The 7,222-nt window shown below is 30.4% G+C and overlaps 1 long non-coding RNA gene across 1 annotated transcript; it reads right to left on the bottom strand.

Moving 5' to 3' along the window:
• Positions 1-2,678: 2,678 nt before the first annotated feature.
• LOC127934075 (uncharacterized) lies at positions 2,679-5,153 on the bottom strand. Its single transcript, XR_008147702.1, has 5 exons — positions 4,492-5,153; positions 3,541-3,630; positions 3,190-3,414; positions 3,007-3,087; positions 2,679-2,899 (listed from the first exon to the last, which is right to left on the bottom strand). It is a non-coding gene; the product is annotated as an uncharacterized LOC127934075 (long non-coding RNA).
• Between the last annotated feature and the right edge of the window lie 2,069 nt (positions 5,154-7,222).

The raw sequence follows: 7,222 nt of genomic DNA on the forward strand, positions 1-7,222 counted from the left end.
TTGTCAGTGGTTCATGAGATCATTAAAAAAGTGAAATTAATTATGAGGAATTATTTTATTGTAAATATATAAATCTTATTATTTAGACACATGATAGTAGTTGCTTTATTGACATATATTCCTGCTGTAATTCATGATAAAGTCTGGTTTTTATAAAACATTTAGTAATTGCCAGCTATCTATTTTTGTGAGCTCATCTAATACAGAGGGATGCAGAACAGAAATATTTTGCATAAAATGAACTGTACAGCTGTACACTTGAAAAAAAAATAAAACAATATATATAAAAATATGTACATGCATAACAAATGTCTTTCTTTATTACTTGAGCTCCATTAAACATGATTTCAAAAGCTTGTGGCCTCTCCTTGCTCACATGTACACACAAAGCCATACCTAATGGACCCCATACAACTAGAATCCACTAGCCACAGCACCACCCAGTGGACAAAACCTTTATTATCCCCAAAATGGCTCCTACTATATATATATATATATATATATATATATATATATATATATATATATATATATATATATATATATATATATATATATATATATATATATATATAGTAGGAGCCATTATATATATATATATATATATATATATTCAAGTGTACAGTTTCCTTTTATTGCATCTATAAATACATATATCTATGAATAAATATTTTTGAGTTCTGTATCAATCTGTGTTGTGTTTGTTGATTTTATTTTTGTATTTTTTTAGGAATATTACAAACCATATATAAACCATGAACAATTTAATTATAGCTGTATTTATAAGGTGCTTACTAGTGACTATTAAATTTGGGAGAAGGCTATATAAAGCATGAACTAATTATTTACTAATGCTTAGCTAAGGAGTGCAGCTATTATGAAGTGTTACCAATGTACCAATGCATTTACTAATGTTAACAAATGAGACATTATTTTAAAGTGTTACCAGATCCTTAAATAATTTAAAAGTGTTTTGTTATGATTTTATTGACCTATAAGTATTTGTGAAATAGTTCTGCTTGCATTACAGCTTAGTCTTCATCTGTGAGATGAACAGTTTAACTGTTACATCCATGAGATTATTTAAATTCAGATAAATATTATTTCACATGGTGTCAGAGGTCAGTATCAAAATATTATTTGCTGCACAAATAAGTATTTTTAGAATTTAGAATTTTTTTTTTTTTTTTTTTGAGATAAAGAATGTGTGCTCTATCAGCACACATTCTTTATCTCACATAGTGACAGATTGAGATCAGATGTCTGACAGTTTTTTTATTTTCTTTTAATCAGACAGGGCTGTAGAGTTGTAAAACTATGCATATTTCCTCAGAATCTCGTTTACTAAATCAACGCTGCAATTTAAAAATACAAGACAAAGATTGTTTCTCTTTTGACTGTTTTTTCAAAAAATTACCACTGCAAAACTGTTCTAGCTAACCGAGATCCATTCGCAATTTAAGTTCCTCGATGGCATCATATAGACAAAGTTTGGTGTGTATAGTGTACTTTCCCTGTGAGGAATATGCATTAGTTCACATGTTGTATGTACAAAATATACATTGTTGCCAGAACAAAAAAAATATTGTAAATTATATAATTTGTATTGTTAGTTCAATTTATGAATGTATTAAGTAATGTAAAAAAAAAAAGTAAAGTTGTACGAGGTCTTTTAAATAATTTTAACGATTTGATGTATAAGCAGTTAAATAAATATTGCAGTTTGCAGTGAAGTCAAATATTAAAAACAGATTTTTTTCTCCTTTCTCATACACACACAAATACACATACACCCAGAATATAGAGGTTTTAACATATTATATAAAGGTTGTAGTTGCTAACATTAGTGAACATGATCAGTATAGCTACATGATTCTTAATATTTTGGTTGTATTGTTATTTTTTTTTTTATTACATTAGTATTTGTAAATGGATAGTTAAACTACATTAGTTAATGTAGCATAAATTGACATGAATATTTGTAATTACTAAAACAAATTTTTCCAATACTGGAAAAAAATTAAGAAATAAAGAAATGTTCATTCTTAGGTAAAGTTAGATAATGTATTACAATCTAAAAGAATGGAAACCGTATTGTACGTGTTGGTAAAATTGAAATGATCTTAATTTTCTTGATGCATTTGTGAAATTATTCAATAATATTGTAGTTTCAGCAAAGTGTATATAAATTTATTTTAGGTATTAGTTTATTATTATAAAAATATTTATCATCCTTTAATTTGACTAGTGGTCAGTTTTGGTATTTCAACTTGAAATGTTAGTTGAAGTATGGCATTCTAAGAATGTTTATGTAAAATAATTTGTTATTTATTAAAAGTTTTGTTTAGCATTATGCTTTAAACATAAGATAATTATTGTGTTATATTTTTATTATTTAAATTAATAGTGATGTTAACATCAGTGAAAATGCCTTTAATGCTCTGGCAATTTAATTTCTCAATGTTTTACCATGACATTTTTTTAATAAGAGTAGATTTGTTGCATAATAAATAGTTGACCTGTGTTACAAAGGCAGGTTAAGTAATCTACTTGTTTTGTGGGAGTGTCGATTGTTATATTTTTTTGTATTTAATGAAAATTGTAAGTCTGAGAAAATTTTTTATTGTATAAAATACAAAGTATAAGAACACAAACAATTATAAATTATAAAGGTGCAATATGCATATAGTATGTTGAATTGTATTTTAAAAAGTTTTATAAAGAAGAGCTAAAAGAAAATAATGTGGTTTAAGAGTAAATGGATGGATAAAAATGTGTAGTTTCAAAAGTAAAATACAGTGAAGCATTAAAAGTGTAGACACAATATAATGAGTGTATGGTTAAGCATTCTGTAGATCTTTATTTGGTTTTGGAGAAGACTTTGTTGCAACTTGTATTTCTGTAAAAAGGAAAAGAGGAAGTTATAAGTATGTGATTGAAGAGATATACTGTAGTAAAGGATATGTGTAATGAATTATAGTATATTGGAGTGGGAGTGGTTTTTACCTAGTTTGCTGTTATTCTCAGGTAAGTGTTCAGCTAGTGTTGAAGGGGCATGCTCCGTCTGTGTGGACATGTCACATTGTTCTGTAAAAGGAAACATGTAGGTTTAATTGCCATTGTAGAGAACAAATGTATAGAAAAGGTAACATGAATGAGAACAAATTAGGAAGTGAGAAGTATAATTACCATCTTTGAAAAAGCATTGGGCAGCAGCATTGATTTCTGCAGAAGTTAGGGCTTCTGAGAGTTTTTTTTTGTGTCTTGTAGCTCTGAACGAAGTGTAGTGACACATTGCTGGAGAGCCTTGTTTTGGTTGTGCCAGCGTGACATGATTTTCATGATTTCAGTGCCTAGATTACAAAGTTGCTGTGCAGTTTCGATGGGGTTGACAGATGGATCTTGGCATTTGTACTATAGAAATGGCAAAGAAAATACTGTGTTAAAATAGTATGGGTGGTAATGGTGGAATTTGTATGTAGGCTATGTAGTAGGTTAATATTAGTTGAATAAACAAAGGTAATAAAGAATATGGCTTACAGCAATCAGTTGAAGGCGGTCATGAATTGATTCAGTCTCAGGGTGGTGTTTTTTGGGTATTTTTGATGGTGAGGTGTAGGAAGCCATAATCTGGAAGAAAGTATATCATGAATATTATACAAGTAATAGACAATAGATATGGTAATATTTGTGGAAGTGTATAGGTACACTCCAGCAAATGCTGGATTGTTTTAATGAGATTTTGTGTTAAATATGGATTAACTCAGCTGTTAGAGTTAACAAACTAATTTACTCACCCAAAAGTTGGTCCATGTTAGAGGTAAAGTTTTTTTTGTAAGGCATTTTATTTGTAATGGCATTTATGTGCGTAGTTAAAAAAAAAAAAGGCAAGAAAAGATGCAATAGGCATAGATGCAGACGCGTGATAAATATTTGTGGGGAAAAGGCAGTTATGGTGTAGTTAAAATAGACATTGTGGTAAATGGGAAAAAGAAGAAATTTTGGTGAGTATTTACTTGAGCAATTGTTAGCATTAGGAAAGTATAAGCGCAAAACATAAATTGTGTGAGCACAGTAATAACTGGATTAAAAGAAAATGGGGAGCAGGAGGAATTAATTTATGTAAATGTGTGTGAAATGCAAGCGGTTGGAAAATGGAATGGTGGCTCTTAACTTGTTTGAATGGTAGGAGTTTGCACAATGTATAGTAAATAAAATAAATAATATGTCTTAAAAATAAAGAGTCAATCTTGTCACGATAATCGTGGTAATAGTATGTATAATTGAGTACATTGTTTGCTAACTTAGGAACAATGTGCAGAGGGTAAATACGTTATGAAAGTATAAAAATAGTTATGTTGATATGGTGTATTGTTAGCAGTATTGCCTTTGGCAATAGCGCAAATAAATATAAGAATATATTTTCTTGAAAAGTAGTTGGAAGTATAATTGGTTTTGGGATGTATTATGTGTAAGATGAAGAACGCTTACCTTGATAAGTGGTTGGTAAAGGTTTTTCTTGAGACGATGTTGCTTGTAGAATGAATAAGTTGTCTTTGTGAGAGGTGCTATAAATTGGGTACAGTATGCAAATTGGAACAAGGTAGGCTTACTAAGAAATAGAGCCAATGAAAAGGACGAATATGTGTTGCGTCACAGGTTTTGTTTGTAGATGGTGAAGATGAAGACATTGTCAAGCACAGTATTATATTCTGTGCTACATAGTTATATTTATTTGAATTTATTTTAAGGGACATTATGTTTTGTGAAGTGTAAGAATTCTAGATTTTTTCAACTTAATTGTTATAATTTTTCAACGTAATATGCAATTCAATATTTTAGTGTATGCCAACTGAAAATTTGTCTTTAAGAAAACGCATCTGCTTAAGCAAGCGGCAAAACATTTAAAAACAACAAATAGGCTACTTTTCTTGTTAGGATATCGCAAATATTTAAATATTAAAACAGGGAAACAGTCAACTCTCGCCTTTTGCATTTAAATATTTATTACAAGCGATCCCACGGGTCTTAATGTACTTATTTATTTATTTTGCTTCCATTAAAGTGTATATATTATGTTGCCTTCTTTATCTAAACGAACTCCTTTTCTTGTTTTAAACCTAGCCAATAATCTCATGTGTTGCGTGTGAAACACAGTGGATTTAATAAGTATACATTTATTGTGAAATTACTGCATTTCCGTGTCAATCCATGTTGATTTTTACCGTGAAAAATTCAGTGTCACTTTAATTCAGTGCGTGCAGCACAGCAAAAATAGACTCGGTATGTAGCTGCACTGCAGCAAATGCACCGCTCCTGAAACTCACTGAAGGGCCGCAACCGCGTGCAGTGTGAAGGCCGTTAACATGGGTGCGTAAAAAAAAATACGCAACGCATACGTTCTGCAGAGGAAGTATGTCCTCTGATTTCCACGGCACATGTCTGGGGTGTGTTATAGCTCCGATTAGGTTTTTTTTTGTTCTCCACACATTGTCAACTCACACCAGAAGCGGATCAGAAGCGCAGTGGTAGGATTCGCAAGACCACGTGATTTGACTGTCCAACACAGTCTGGTTCAACATTTTTTTTTCTTGATTTTTGTGTGTTCTAACATGGTTGGCTGAATGTTAATGTTTTGTCATGTTTAATTCAGTTTATTCCACTCCTACAACTCATGCAATTAAACTCCACAATACTTTTTTAATTGTCCTTGAAAAATGGATCTGTGGTGCCATATGGTCTAATATTGTGAGGTTTTCAAATTTGTGAATGAACCTCTTGTCATCCATTTGTGGTCTTCTAGCAAAAATATAGTAATATGAAATAGATTGAGAGATTGCACAGTGTGTTTAATTTGAAATGTACGTGACTTCTATTTTGTATTTACTGTGCAGTTCTGACGCTGCGTGTGTCAAAAAAGACTAGATTAGAAAACTTATTTTTTTTCTCAGGCATATGTGCAATTTGATATTAATTATTAAATTAATATTATTTTTTTAGTCTTAAATATTGTTTTAAATTGCATGATGTTTCCGGTCTTAATTGTATTATTTTTGTTTTGCTTTCTTTTCATATTTTATTATTGGTCTTTAAATTGTATTGCACAATGGATGTTTTGTTTGGTATGTTGTGCAGCACTTTGGTCAGCATTTATGTTGTTTTAAAGGGCTATATATAAATAAACTTGACTTGACTTGAAACTTGACTTAGAGCCTATTTATAGCGAAGTGGGCTAGAATGGTCTCCATCAGCTCAGGTAGCCGCGTTGGAGCCGTGAAGCGCCGCAGACATGTGCAGTGGATATCAGGGGTGAAACAGTAATATTAGAGTTCACGTAATGTATGTGTGCTGTCTAGGTGGTGTTATGAAGTTTTTTTCTTAGCAAAATACTCGATGATGTAAAAGTATCGATTTATAGATATCATTGCAGTCGATTATTAATGTGCAATGGAAATGAGTGAACATAAGTTGAATAAATATGTTCTAGGTAATGTATATATGTGTGTGTGTGTGTGTGTGTGTGTGTGTAAGAAGTTTGGTACACAAAACATGGATTTGTTTAAATAAGAGGCATTGTTAATATCAGGATTTGTACATTTTCACATTTAAATAGCAACTTACATAAATGTAAGCCTTTAAAGTACATAAAATGCCTTTGAAATAAAAGCAGCAACCTGAGGCATGTATTTATTTATTTAGTCTGTTTTAAAAGACGACATAATTTATTGTGATGTGGTACAGTCCTTTATAGCAGTGTGAACATGTTTTTTATTTATGTTTTGTAACTGTTAATATAAAAGATAGGAAATAATAAAATATTAAAAATATATATGCATTAAAAATATATTTACCAATAGGCTATTATCAGAAACAGAAAAATCACCAAGAGTTTGTTAGATTTTAACTACTACAGTATAAAGTGAAATGTGCAGTGGTTAACTGACTTGGAATTCAAGACACGACTCAGCTGTATAACAGCATGTTCCTAAGTCATTTGAAAAGCCCATTGTTTTGATGGCGAAAAACCATTGTTACATCAGTCATGAAGAGTAAATGGATTTGAAAATGTGTTTAACAATCTTTTTTAAAGTTTTACTAAATTAAGTATGGGTCTTATTCATTAAAATGGATTATATTTCTTTGTATGCTTTAGGTGTAAATATCAGCTATTAATGCTAGAGATGTCCAAATTATCGGTTAATGTAAATGTAATTGCTGTCAT

This window comes from Carassius gibelio, chromosome A18, assembly GCF_023724105.1.
Source record: "Carassius gibelio isolate Cgi1373 ecotype wild population from Czech Republic chromosome A18, carGib1.2-hapl.c, whole genome shotgun sequence".
NCBI classification, from domain to species: Eukaryota; Metazoa; Chordata; class Actinopteri; order Cypriniformes; family Cyprinidae; genus Carassius; species Carassius gibelio.